This window comes from Podarcis pityusensis, assembly GCF_964106645.2.
Source record: "Podarcis pityusensis genome assembly, chromosome: 10".
Lineage (NCBI taxonomy): Eukaryota > Metazoa > Chordata > Lepidosauria > Squamata > Lacertidae > Podarcis > Podarcis pityusensis.
Genome location: NC_138035.1, coordinates 73,063,960 through 73,077,146, shown reverse-complemented (window position 1 = coordinate 73,077,146; position 13,187 = coordinate 73,063,960). Strand labels below are relative to the sequence as shown.

General features: G+C 43.2%; 1 protein-coding gene across 1 annotated transcript in view; it reads right to left on the bottom strand.

The window, feature by feature from the left end:
• Positions 1–7,471, bottom strand: part of GRM3 (glutamate metabotropic receptor 3) — a 93,973-nt gene extending 86,502 nt beyond the window's left edge. The window contains exon 1 of the mRNA XM_081023545.1: positions 6,597–7,471. The gene's annotated coding sequence lies outside the window, so the exon portion shown is untranslated. The remainder of the gene's footprint in view (positions 1–6,596) is intronic.
• Between the last annotated feature and the right edge of the window lie 5,716 nt (positions 7,472–13,187).

The following is a 13,187-nucleotide window of genomic DNA, read 5'->3' as shown; positions in this document are numbered from 1 at the left end:
GTGGCATGAGAGTGTGGAATATGAAACAGTCAAAGACCCCACTGGGATACCAGTAGGCGAAGCTGCATGGGTTTGATTGTGTGAGCTTGTGGTGCCCAGTCTGGGGCCTTTGGGTGCTGTTTGACTACAGCTGCTGCAGTCCATGGCATTTGGCCTGCAGTTAAGCAACATCTGTGACCTTTGATTTGGTGGTGGGTCATTCTGGGTGATGTGATATGAAGCATAAGGCTGCCAAGCCTTGCTCCCTTGACATAGTGACTCCAACAAAATTAGTTATTGACTGGATCTATAGAGGAAGAGGGAGACCAGTGAGTGAACAGGCCTGGGGAGGGGGGGCAAAGAACTGATCTAGGTGACCCTTTTGGCCCCCTCAATCTTACAATTGCAGGAAAAACAATCTTATCATGTCAGTGACTAAGTCTTAAGTCCTCTGTGCACTAACTTACCTGGAAATAAGAGCCCCTTTACGCACAGCAAGACTTACTTCTGAGTAAATAGGAATGGGATTGCAATGCAAGAGAAAACAAAAGCGCACAGGTGAGTTTCCTTTTCTAAACAGTCATATTGACACTGTAAATGTCATTTAAATAGCCTCACAAGGAAACTTCAAATAAATATATCTCATCATTATGTGTATTCGACTGATTATGTTCTAACTTCATCCTCCTCTTGTTTTCTCGGGGGTAAAAGATAATATTTTCCCCCTGACCAGCTTGCTGAGTCTTAAAAATTGCTGCAATTGCATTTGAGTTTATATTACAAACAAGATAAAATTCCCTAGTCTGTCTCAATTTCTCTCCTAGGAAAGCAGAGTTCAGTCAAACTGCACAATTAATTTGAGATCACTTCTGGGAAGAAGAGGGGTGGGTTAGGAAAAGATTGCGTGAAGCTCTGCAGCTCTCTTCTGGGGGATTTCAGGTCTATGCAAGGAAGCTTAACTCACTTTCCCATAAAAAGCAGCTCATGGTTTTCCTGGAACTGTCCTATCAGATATGTTCTCCTTTAAAATTGCAGGTTGCATCCTTTTCATCCTATGGCAGGTGCACACCCTCCATATGCCTGAGTGTCTCGTGCGCCAGAGCTTGCCTTGTAATGCCAGAAAGGTACCTCTTGCACAGCTGAGAATCACAAGATTTGGATGCTCAACCTTTTGTGTGTGCATGTGAATCGTTGCAGATGATGTTAAGTATAACAATTTAATTTACTGAGATTGGGAATGTTTAAATGCATTACTGTGTGTTTAATTCTGGAATGTTCCCCAGTAATTATCCACCTTCCTCGTCCAAAGGAAATATGCATTCTGTTGCCTAATGGCTGTGTGGGTCGCAGTGCTCCTATAACCTTATCGTCTTTGCATATCAGCAGAGATGGACCTTTATGGCCTGATCCCACCAATTCACTGGTGTTGCTGGGTTTCCCCCCAAAAGGAAGGAACCACTTTGATCACTTAACATGATATATTGATGCTAACTATTCTGATATATCTCTTTGTGATTCCATCAGCATTGTGCTCAAAATTGCCACAATATCCTGCTGTGTGATACTGCCTCACCAGCACAGCTGCTGGTGTATCACTTCTCTTCAGCAGTCATGCGCTGGCGCATGAGTCTTAGGCTTGGGAAGAAAGAAGCTCTTTGTAACAGCTGTAGATGTGAATGAAATTTTACACGTGCAATATTGATATCTAGCCAAAAAATAATAATGTGAATAAATCCTGGGGAGAGATTTGAAATGAAAGAAATGACTTGAAACATTTAGAGAAAAAGTAGAATCTCTCTCTACTGTTTTTTTGACAAAGTGAAGCTGGGCCCCATAAGGGCTTATGCATGTTCAGTTGTATTTTTACTTTCAGAAGAAGACTCCCTCTCTCCTCTTCAGAGCTTACCAATACCTGCTTCACAAACTTTTGGCAATTAGCTATTTGTACAATAAATGCCATGATTGCAGGTGTGCAATGCAGGTTTTGCATTGCATAACCCGTTTCAGAGGGTTTCCTTTTGCAGAATTTGGAATGCTGGTTCTCATAATTTTGTCATAGTCTAGGAAGAAGGATTCATGAAATAAAGGGAAGCACTAGATGCATGTGAGTAGAGATATGTGCCAAGCACAGAGGCTATGTCTATTTCCTGGTCCTGTCTTCTAGTTTCTTGCTGCTCAGTCCATGTGCTTTCAGGGCTGGAACCTTGCTTAGACAGAGAAAGGGGAAATGAGAAAGAAGGAACCATGTGGGCTAGATTAAGAAGAGAGCGAGGAAGCACAGTCTCCCAGCTCTCCGTTTGTGTGTTAAAGCCCACGTTCTATCATACCCGTTTTGGGTTTGTCCTCTGTCACCCAGAATATGATAGTAATTTGTCCATGATTTTTGTGTTCCTAGATAGTTTTCCACTGAATTACTCACTCCCAGTTTAAAATTACACTACATTTCATAGGACAGGCCATCAATTTAACAGTGCTTCATAATGTTAGTTCCACCTTGTTTTGCTTGCAGTTATTATGTTGATTTGGTAACTACAATTCAGGTCAACTGACAGTGCAAGCTGAACCATGTCTACTCAGAAGTAAGTCCTATTGAATTCAGTGGGGTATACTGCCAGGAAAATGGGGTTAGGACTGCAGTCTTTGTCATAACTAGGTTGCACCGGAAATCAAAGGTAAGAAGTTATTTATTCTCAGTGAGCTAAAGTTTGGGGATTGGGGCAAATGGCAGGATGAACTAAGTCAGGCCGTGAATTAGCATCTTGTTTCCATGTGTTTTGAAAATGTTTTCATTGTACAAAGGAACAGTCGCTGAGAGAAAAAAATAGGGGGGATAGACTCTGTAGCTGTGGCTCTAACTGACATAGCCTATGATAATTTGGACACAGGGGAGCTTTGGGTGTTAGGAATGGGGTAACTTCAGCTGGAAAATTCATTCTTGTATCTTACAGCTGGTTTGCAGGCAACACTTAAAACCAGAGATTTGGAAGAGACCCCGAGGGTCATCTAGTTCAACCCCCTGCAATGCAGGAAACTCAGCTAAAGCACCCATGACTTAAGGGTGATGTGATGGTTTAGCCAGCTTACAGTCATTCACACATCTGAAAACCCAAGAGATTTTTATTTTTGCCTTATCAAAAGCCTTCGGTGTTCAATTTGGTTATTGTGTTAATTGGAGCCCCTATTTATTAATGGGAAGCTCTTGCCTTTTACCAGCTACATGGCAGGCAGAACTGCATGAGGTTCAGTTCAGTCACTGATCCCCATGTCCTTAAAAAGCTTTCATTTGTTGGGTTTTAGCTGACCATGCGCCCTTTTAAGGCACAGAGCCTCTGTCGGAAAGAAAAGTGGCAAGCTGGTGCTTAAGTTTCTCTGCACCTGGAATGGACCCCTTCCTATTCTTTAGAGGAAAAGATGTCATAGTTGTAACACAGATTAACTGATTATATCTGTGTGAAACATTTACTCCGTGCAACTGGTTCTCAGCACAATGCTCACTTTTGCTCCCTCGTTATTTCTACACTTGCACCTGGAAATTATAGGTTCAGCTAAGGCCAACCCCACATTATTTATTAGGGTTCTAAACTAACCAGGAAAGGGGGGGGGGATAATCAACTTGACCTGCTCCTGTGCCTTGAGTGGCAGCTTGATGTGTGGAAAAACTACAATCTGAAGCTCTTCACACCATAGAGCTAAACATTATTACTTGCTAATGTCTGCTCTGCATATCAATCTGTGATCAAAGGCAAGGCTGAAGAGTTGGCAGCCCTCAAATTCAGGTTTTTGTTTCACTGAAGTTGCAGTTCTGTGGGTGGAATTCAACTAAATTTTAGCACATGGCTGAGTTAGGTCCATTAATTTCAGTAGGTCTATTCTGAGTAAACTGAATCCTACCCTATGCACACTAACCTGGGAGGGAGCGGCTTTGAAGATAGCATGGTTTAGTACACATGCTTAAGAATGGGCTGAATCTGTTCAAAGATAGCACAGCACAGAACATTAGCTATATATTACTGTACCCTATAGGGTCTGAGCTGATTCTCATGGCAGATTCATCTAGTGAAGAATGCAAGTAACATCTAGTGAAGAAGACCAGCATGTGTGAAAATGTGATCACAAATCTAACACACTCCACATAAATTGATTTTGAAACAATAAGCTCATGTACTCAGCTGATAGCCACCAAGTGTAGTCAATTGATGTCTATGTCTATGTGAACCACAGTTCTCAGTATTGGGAGGATGATTTCTCGCTGATATTTATTAAAAATGCTGCATTTTATGTAATGTATTTTGAACATATGCTGGCAAATAGCACCCCCTAAAATGCTATTTTTAAAAAAACAGCAACAGCAGCATCAAAGAGTCTTGTAGCACCTTAAAAGTCCCGCAGTTTTTTATTTTCATATTATTAAGTTATTTTAGTCTCAATGGTACAGAATTTGAGAAAAATTGTTTGTGTTCTTATGGCTCTACAACAGCTGATCACAGAAACATTGATAGTTTTTGGATAATTGGTACAATGGATGATACAGGGGTAAAATATTTATGGACAAAGAAGTACAAATGGCTGAGCTGTGTCTCCTTCCACCCTTGAAGTTCTGTGGCTCTGATCACTCACTAATTAATGGGTCAAGAAGGTTTCTCATGCATATTCACAGATCTGCCCTACAATTGAAAGATTATGTTCAAATATTTTAAAGCACCATGATTTTGTTTTTGTTTTTTTAAAATGCTTTCACTTGCAACTTCATCTGGAGTAAATAAATAGTATGGTTTTACTCTGATTGCCTGGATCAAAACATGCAAGCAGCAAGCAATATCATTCATGCAGAAGAGAGAGGAATATCCTCAAAATGTACAGCCATTGTTCTGTGACAATATATTTGGTCAGGTGACTTCTACACCTTGCAAATTGTTTTCATGAATATTTAACCAACCAAGGGATTGTATGAGTGGAAATTCAGGCTAAGTCAGTGTCCTTAGGCTGTTTGACTTTACATTCTGCCAAGAAAGGTATTTTAAAACTAAAATTTGATCACTTCCCTACCAATTCAGTTAAATGCATTTCTTAAAGATGAAAAAAACACAGAGCTACAATTGCTTTTCTTAGATAAATACATTTTAAAGCTAAGTCCTGGATTCCACCCCATTCCTCTGAAATTGGTACAAACAGTAAAATTATTAAGCAAATAGCCTTGAAATTAAAATGCACACAGTAAATTAAAAGGTGTGGAAAATAACTGACATAAACTATGTATAGTGCTAAATATATACATATGACCCACATTCCAAAGGCAAAGATAACTTCTATAGCAAGCATAAAAAGAATATGCATATACACAAAACATACAGAAATGAGTATAAAATGAGAAAGGTCTTGCCAACAGAGAAAACAGTGAAAAGAAAGATATAAACGAGGATTGGGCTATAGTTTCATAACTAAACAAATGTGCTTTGGGTGGGTTGCCCTAGAATATTGGTGACTATGGAATCACAATGGGAACAAGGAACCAAAGGTGATCTTCTGTTTTGCCCGCCCCCCCTATCTGAGGAGTGACATTTTTACATAAAATAATGAACACACTCTGACAGCTCAACCTAATAGGAAGTCCTCTCATGCAAGTCTCCTGGAAATAAATGGGAGCTTTGCAGGAGCATTCAGTGGGGCTTGCACAGCACCTCCTGGCAGATTGTCCCCAAAATGTTTAGATCTCTAACCACTATATCTGGTCATTTCTATGTTCTGAGTCTCTAAAATTTCACTCTTGCTTTGCCTTTAAGGAGGAAATTCTGCTTGTTATTGGCCATCAGATTTAAGAGCCAAAAACCTCATGCAACAAACAAACAAACAAACAAACAAACAAGTAAAGCCCTCTTGGCTGCAAGTCTCATCATGCCATTTGCTTCTCTCAAATTTCTCTCTCCTCGCTCTCTTTTTTATTTGGGGCATGCAGGAAGAGGTCAAGAGAGAACAAGAGGGCTCACACCTGCTACATCTTTTGAAGGCTCCCGTTTACACCCAGGAAATAAAACAAGCCGGATTTCCAGCCCCTGCTTCTCTGCTCTCTTCCCCACTGCAGGAGTGCCAGGTCCCTGGAGATGCTCTGCTGCAAACCCTTTCCCACTTGCCCATCCCCTGCATACGAAGTTCGAACACTTCCCGGGAGGAGCAGACCAACGCTAACCATCCAGGCATGCGAATCCAGAGTCAAACCACACTTGGCCCAGAACATGAAGTCCATCATAGAGGATTAGAGTCTTGACGGGGGTCTTGGGGGACATCCAGCCCACCCGCTTGCTCAGCAATCCTTAACCACAACACCTTCTCTATTCCAAATGCATATATAATAGTAATTATTATAAATAATAATATTTGGGGAGCCACTGCATAGGGCTCCACCTTCCTCCTGGAGGGCTCCTGAGCTCTCGCTTTCTCTCTGCGCGGATCCCCTTCGGATTCGGTCATTCCTCGCCTGGGCTGCTGGCCCAGCTTATCCCGAAGACACCACGACGCTTCCCGAGCGAGCCCTTGCGCCGAAAACTTTCCCCCTGCCGCCCTCGCCCGCTTTCGGTCCTGGGCAGCTTCTCCCGAGGAGGAGGCGGAGGATGTCGCCTTACCTGGCGCTGGCGGGCGACGCTCGCTGGCGGCGGCGGCTGCTCTTCTGGTCCTCCACATCGTCACCATAGCGCGGGCGGGCGGGCGGGCGTCCTTAGAGATCCGAACGAGATGTGGAGGCACCCCGGGGAAATGCCCGCACCCTCTTCCTTGGGGAAGGTGGTCCTCCTCCTCTTCCTCCTCCTCCTCCCCCTGACCCCCCGCCCCTCTGGGCATCAAGGCTGGCGTGAGCGGAGACGGGTGGGGGCCAGGGGGCGTCGGGAAGAGGCAGCGCGCAGCGGAGATCGGCCCCCTTTCCCAAGCCCTCCTCCTCCACCACCCGCCACCCTTCCCCACACAGCCCCAAATCGGAGAAGTTTCACTGTCCCCAAGTGATGCGCTTTGCTGCAGCCCCGCATCTGGGGACTGCTTCTCCCTTCCAAACCTATCGCCTCTCTCTCACACACACACTCTCTGCCCCCCCCCCCAAATCCAGAGCTCCGGGCGACCCCCCCCCCCCCTTGCTCGCTTGCCTAGGATTGGGCTAGCAGGATGGACATGGGGCTCTAACTTCGCATGGCCGGCAGCTGAAACCGGCAGGTAGCCCTTGAGAGGTCTAAATCTGCCTTTCCTCCCGCTGCAGCCCCGTGTTGCTTCTGCTCTGGAGTGACAGCCCTGGAGAGGCAGACTTTGATGCGCGCCTCGTCCCCCTCGGCTGTTTAACTCCACTTGCAGCCCGGGCAAGAGCCCCAGCCCCTCCGGTCCCTGCTTCTGGAGGACCAGACGCGGCCGTCTCCTAGCAACGCCCTCATCAATCTCCGCGGGATGCTCTGTGATTGGGCCGGGCGGAGAGGGAGACGCGCCCGTTTCCCTTCCCCGAGAACGCTCAGGATGCTGCAGCCTGTTGTTTGCATCTTTCCCGCAGCGATAGGTAGACAAGACCCACTGGCTTGGGGGAGCTGGATAGTGTTGCGGGGGGTGGGGGGCGGGGACGCAGAGAGGCTGGAATGCAAAATCAGGGTCACTATCCGCTGCCTCTGTCTGCTTCTGTCCGGGGTGGTATATCAACTTAGATTCTCCTATTGTCTCTATTCTGAGAAACAGCCATTCACAAACTCCTCACTGTGTTTCATTGATCTTAATGACAGTTTGGTTTGGAATTTAAAATGTGCCTTTAATAAAGTGTGCTTATGTTCTCTGACAATCAACAGGGGAGTGAAAGGGGGGAAAAGGTGAAATAATCATGATGATAAAAATTAAGAATCTTTTAGGATATTTAATATATTAGGTATTGTACACAGTATAATACATACAGGTATATAGTTATTATTAATACAGTATAACTTCATATATATATATATATATATATATATGAAAAATGAAGGACTTGTACCAGAACAGCCAGGTGTTAGGAAGCTCATTGTCTTTCAACACATGGAGGTGAAAACTGAGGTTAGAATGAAGATAATTCAGCCGCCCTCTCCCAAAAAACCTTGGGGCAGTGGTCCAACTCTTTACGGGTACAATATCATTTGAGAGCTAGCTATGGATGCATCTAGGGAAAATACATTTATTTATATCCTACTTTTCAAAATTAAAAATCCCCCCAAGGCAGCATGCAACAGGAGAAAACCATAAATTAAAGTCCTCACTAAAACCAACCTGTATAAATCATGAAGAGTGAAATGCAGGAATGCACAAGACTCGACCCAAACCCAAGCAATGGATAATTTGACAATTTGTCTCATAGAACTAGCATGTGCTTTGTTGTCAGACACGCTTGCCATTAAATATCGAGAAGCATTTCGTAAAAGAAGGGGCAAAAAGGCTTGGAAGCAACAAGGAAGTGCCTTATGTGGAGCCGAAATTAGGGGATGTTGTAAAGAGAAATAAATTTGGTTTCTTCTTCACTCTAAAAAACTTTGGAAATAACCCTGCAGTGATCTTGGCAATCAAAAAAGAAGTGTTTATTTATCACCACATGGCAGCAAAACAACATATTTCATTCCCAAACCACACACATACAGAGAGAGAGAGAGTTCATATCCTGCTCGACAAATATATGGTATATTTATTTCAATTATTTGTTTTAAATGTTTATAAAGCTCTTCATATTAAAACACACACACACACACACACACACACACACACACACAGCATTGCAGTGATAAACTTTCTGTCATTAAGGATGACAGAATACAACTCATTTTCTTCATTTCCTAAACCTACCAGAATCATTTCCATTCTAACTCTGTCACTCCATAGATGCTCCCACACAGGGCTTCTTTGCCCTGATTCTCTCCCTCCCTGCCAACATTCATGCATTTTATTTGTATGCCACTTTTACACATACACACACACAAATTTGTGCTCAAAGTGTCTTAGAACAAATAAATTCCTGAATTGCAGGGGGTTGGACTAGATGACCCTTGGGATCCCTTCCAACTCTACAGTTCTATGATTGTATGACACAGGGATGCTGCCTGGGCATCAAACAAACACTCCAAAAACATTTCATAATACCATAGCAAAACAACAGCAAATATAACAACATACCAAAAAACCCACATTCCAATACTATAAATTATAACACAGTCACTTAAACAATATGTAGCACCCATGTGCTAAACACCCAGCCCAACCCGCTGATGATCTCTCCCAGTGGCTTCATGTAGATGTTAAAAAGCATGGGGGAGAGGACAGAGCCCTGAGGCACCCCACAAGCGAGAGCTCAGGGTCTGAACACTCACTCCCCGTACTTCCTGAACACAGCCCAGGAGGAAGAAGTGGAAGCATTACATAACAGTGTCCCCAACTCCCAGCCCCTCTAGACGGTCCAGCAGGATACTGTCCTCAACAGTATCAAAAGCCACTGGGAGATCCAGCAGAACCGGGAAACAGCTTTCACTTCTGTCCCAAGCCCACTGGAGATTATTGACCAGCACAACTAAGGCAGCTTCCATGATGGGGTCTGAAACCCGACTGGAAAGAATCCAAACTTTCTGCATCCTCCAGGCATGCCTGGAGTTGTTCAGTGACCACCCACTCAATCACCTTGCCCAGGAATGGAATATTTGAGACTGGGTGATAATTGCCCATAGTGGTTGGGTTCAGAGATGGTTTTCTAAGAATTGATTTAATAAAATAAGAAGAATCAGTCAAATTAGCAAGGATAATTGTGTTGCATAATAGAGGAGCAAGTCTTGGGTTTATGCCACACAGTTTTCACCATGAGGGCCAATGCACGCTGAAGCATTTCATGTTCAGTCCAGCATTTTCATTTGGGCCAGAATATGTATTGCGTTTGCCATAAGAATGCTGCCCAATATAGCTTCCCCCCCTATCTATGGGCTCCCTTCTCTACCTAACATTTGTGAATACTGACCATGCCTCTCTCCTTGCCTCACCTCAGATTGCCTCTGGCCCAGAAATTCATAGTGATATCAGGTGCTATATAATATTGGATTCCCACCACTGGGTACTAACACCTATGAAATGGCATCCTTTGTCAGTTATCAAATATTGAAATGAAATATCTTAGATAAATATTGTATGAACATTTGAGAACAGTTGAGCTACGTATCAAAATAATTACAGTGGTACCTCGGGTTGCATACGCTTCAAGTTCGACAGAGCTGTTTGACAGTGGAATTTGCTGCCAAGGAGTGTGGTGGAGTCTCCTTCTTTGGAGGTCTTTAAGCAGAGGCTTGACAACCATATGTCAGGAGTGCTCTGATGGTGTTTCCTGCTTGGCAGGGGGTTGGACTCGATGGCCCTTGTGGTCTCTTCCAACTCTATGATTCTATGATTCTAAGTTACATACACTTCAGGTTACAGACTCTGCTAACCCAGAAATAGTACCTCGGGTTAAGAACTTTGCTTCAAGATGAGAACAGAAATCGTGCTCCGGTGGCGTGGTGGCAGCAGGAGGCCCCATTAGCTAAAGTGGTGCTTCAGGTTAAGAACAGTTTCAGGTTAAGAACGGACCTCCAGAACAAATTAAGTACATAACCAGAGGTACCACTGTATTGGGAAGAAATTTTTTGCAAAGACATTTCAAATAATGCAGCAGAAAGGAGGGGTCAGTTGCCATGTGGCAGCCATATATATACCTATCCATAACAAATACAATGCATACTTTGGCACTTCTGAATGTTTCTTCATGTTCTCAGATCCATGAGGGTGGGGGCAACCTGCTGCTCTATTTTTGTGTTCGTACAGGTGGAAAAGGAGGCTCCCAACCGGGGCGGAGGGAGTATCATCCGCAGAATGCAGTGAATGAGTGTGGCTGCATTCAGATGTGGGGTTTAATGTGTTCATCTGACCAGTTATTGTGCTAGCATTTTCTCACATTCCTTTTGTACTTGTGGTACCTTTTGAATTATGGCTCTGTTGCTCTTTGATCAATATATTGCCATGCCTCACTGAATTTGAAATGGTGGGGAAGAACCTCAAGCAAGGATATCACCCCAAATTTTGTGTGGTGTTATCTTGAAAAACCATGGGAGGAGGAGTTTGGATTTGACATCCCGCTTTATCACAACCCTAAGGAGTCTCAAAGCGGCTAACATTCTCCTTTCCCTTCCTCCCCCACAACAAACACTCTGTGAGGTGAGTGGGGCTGAGAGACTTCAGAGAAGTGTGACTAGCCCAAGGTCACCCAGCAGCTGCATGTGGAGGAGTGGGGAAGCAAACCCGGTTCCCCAGATTACGAATTTACCGCTCTTAACCACTACACCACACTGGCTCTCCAGTAAATGGAGAATTTACAGTGCAACATTCCTGTGATTTTTCTAGTTAACAGGGTTGCAAACTGAACACCCCCCCCCCCCGGAAACAGTTAACGTCAAAATGAGCACTCAATTCTGCTTGATTTCTAGAAGTGCGGTAACTTTTATGATATGTGAGTGAGTGGGAACTGATTTTTAATGAGTGGGCTGCTGCCATCCTATTTGTGCTGCGATTGCTGGTATGTTTTTAATTGAAATTGTGTGTGTGTGTTTAATTGTTTTTTAATAATTGTCCCCACGACCACCACCAGCACTTCCGCCAATGTTTTTAGTTGTTCTTATTTTATCTGTAAGCTGCCTTGAGTCTCTATCAGGAAAATGATGGGGTATAAATAAATTAATAATAAACAAACAAACAAACAGCAGGTAAGGAAGCACCAAGAAGAAGGAATAAAGTTTTGCCTGAAAGCAGCCTCTGTGTTTACTTTTGTTTGGGGATTTTAAAAAATTGTTTCACAATAAATAAGTTTTCACAATACATTTTCACAATACAATGAAATACAATGCAATGAATGAAAGAAACTAATCTACAGGAAATAAAGAGAAGAATGAAACTGAAGAAAGAAGAAACAGAAAAAGAAACTCCGTCACCACTGTATCTCAACTTTCATCCCCTACAGAGGAAGCCGTGCTCTCACCTGGGCTCATCCCTCTCTTCTCACAGCCTCCCACCCTGTGAGATCTCCCCTGACCCACCTCTCCCATGGGGTCCATACTGTCCTTCCCCTTCATTTGTATATAGTTCTTACCAAAGTACATTGAGAGAGAGTAAGAATATAGGGATAATAATATGCTACCAAGAAATATAAACATTAAGAGAGAAGAAATAAATAAAAGGACCTCCAGCTACCCACCTGTCAGTTGTGTATACAAAATTTCTTCAAAATAGTCAGATGCACAATCTGGGTTACTCAGTTATGTTTCCCTTTACTGGACATTGTTTTCCTCACCTTCCATCCAGAGCTATCCAGTTCATTTACTTTTTTTCAGTGCAGAAATTCTAAAGGAGATTCTCCAGGTACTGCCTTCACAATTATAAAACATTCCCTCTTTATTCTTTATCTCCTCCTCCAAAAGAAAACTTTTTTTTTACTGTATTTGTATATTAACATATAGTAGTTCAATTGTTTTAAAATCTTAATTCACATCCCAATCCATTCCCTGTGTCATTTTCATCCAGATATCAGTCCTGTATCCATATATCAGTTCATCAATCCTGTTTGCCATTTTTCTCCTCTTCTTCTAGTTAACCAGAGGGACAAGATTCCATTCAAATTGCACACAAATTCTATCCTTTCTCTGCTGTACTTCCACTCCTGGGGGTTTCTCCAAAATCAAAACTCCAGTATTTGGCAGTTCTGTTACTTCCAGCCTTTGCTCACCCATTTACAACTCTGCCATTCCATTCTGCATTTCATTCTGCATCTCTGATTCAAGGATTTTTTCTTCTTCCCCTTTGGCTCCCCGCTCCCCCGAGTTGAGTCTGCAGCTTGCATCTCCTTTTCTTACAATTCTGGCACTGTATCAATATATTCTCTTAGGATCATTTCCCCCATCTATGCATTGATTTCTTCAAACAGTGCTCTTGCCACATTAACTGTCATTGGGAGGCCTTTCAAACTCTTCATATTTGTGGTCACGTACTTTCGTAGTCCAGTCCTCTCACAGTTAAATGGTGTGTCCTTGGAATGATTAGAATTCCAATCTCCCCCCCCCCCCCACACACACCATTTTTCTTACCAGTGGCATAAATCTTAACAAGGAAGGCTGAAAAGCACCACAGAACAAGCCCAATAGAAAACTTTTCAGAGATAGAGAATCTCC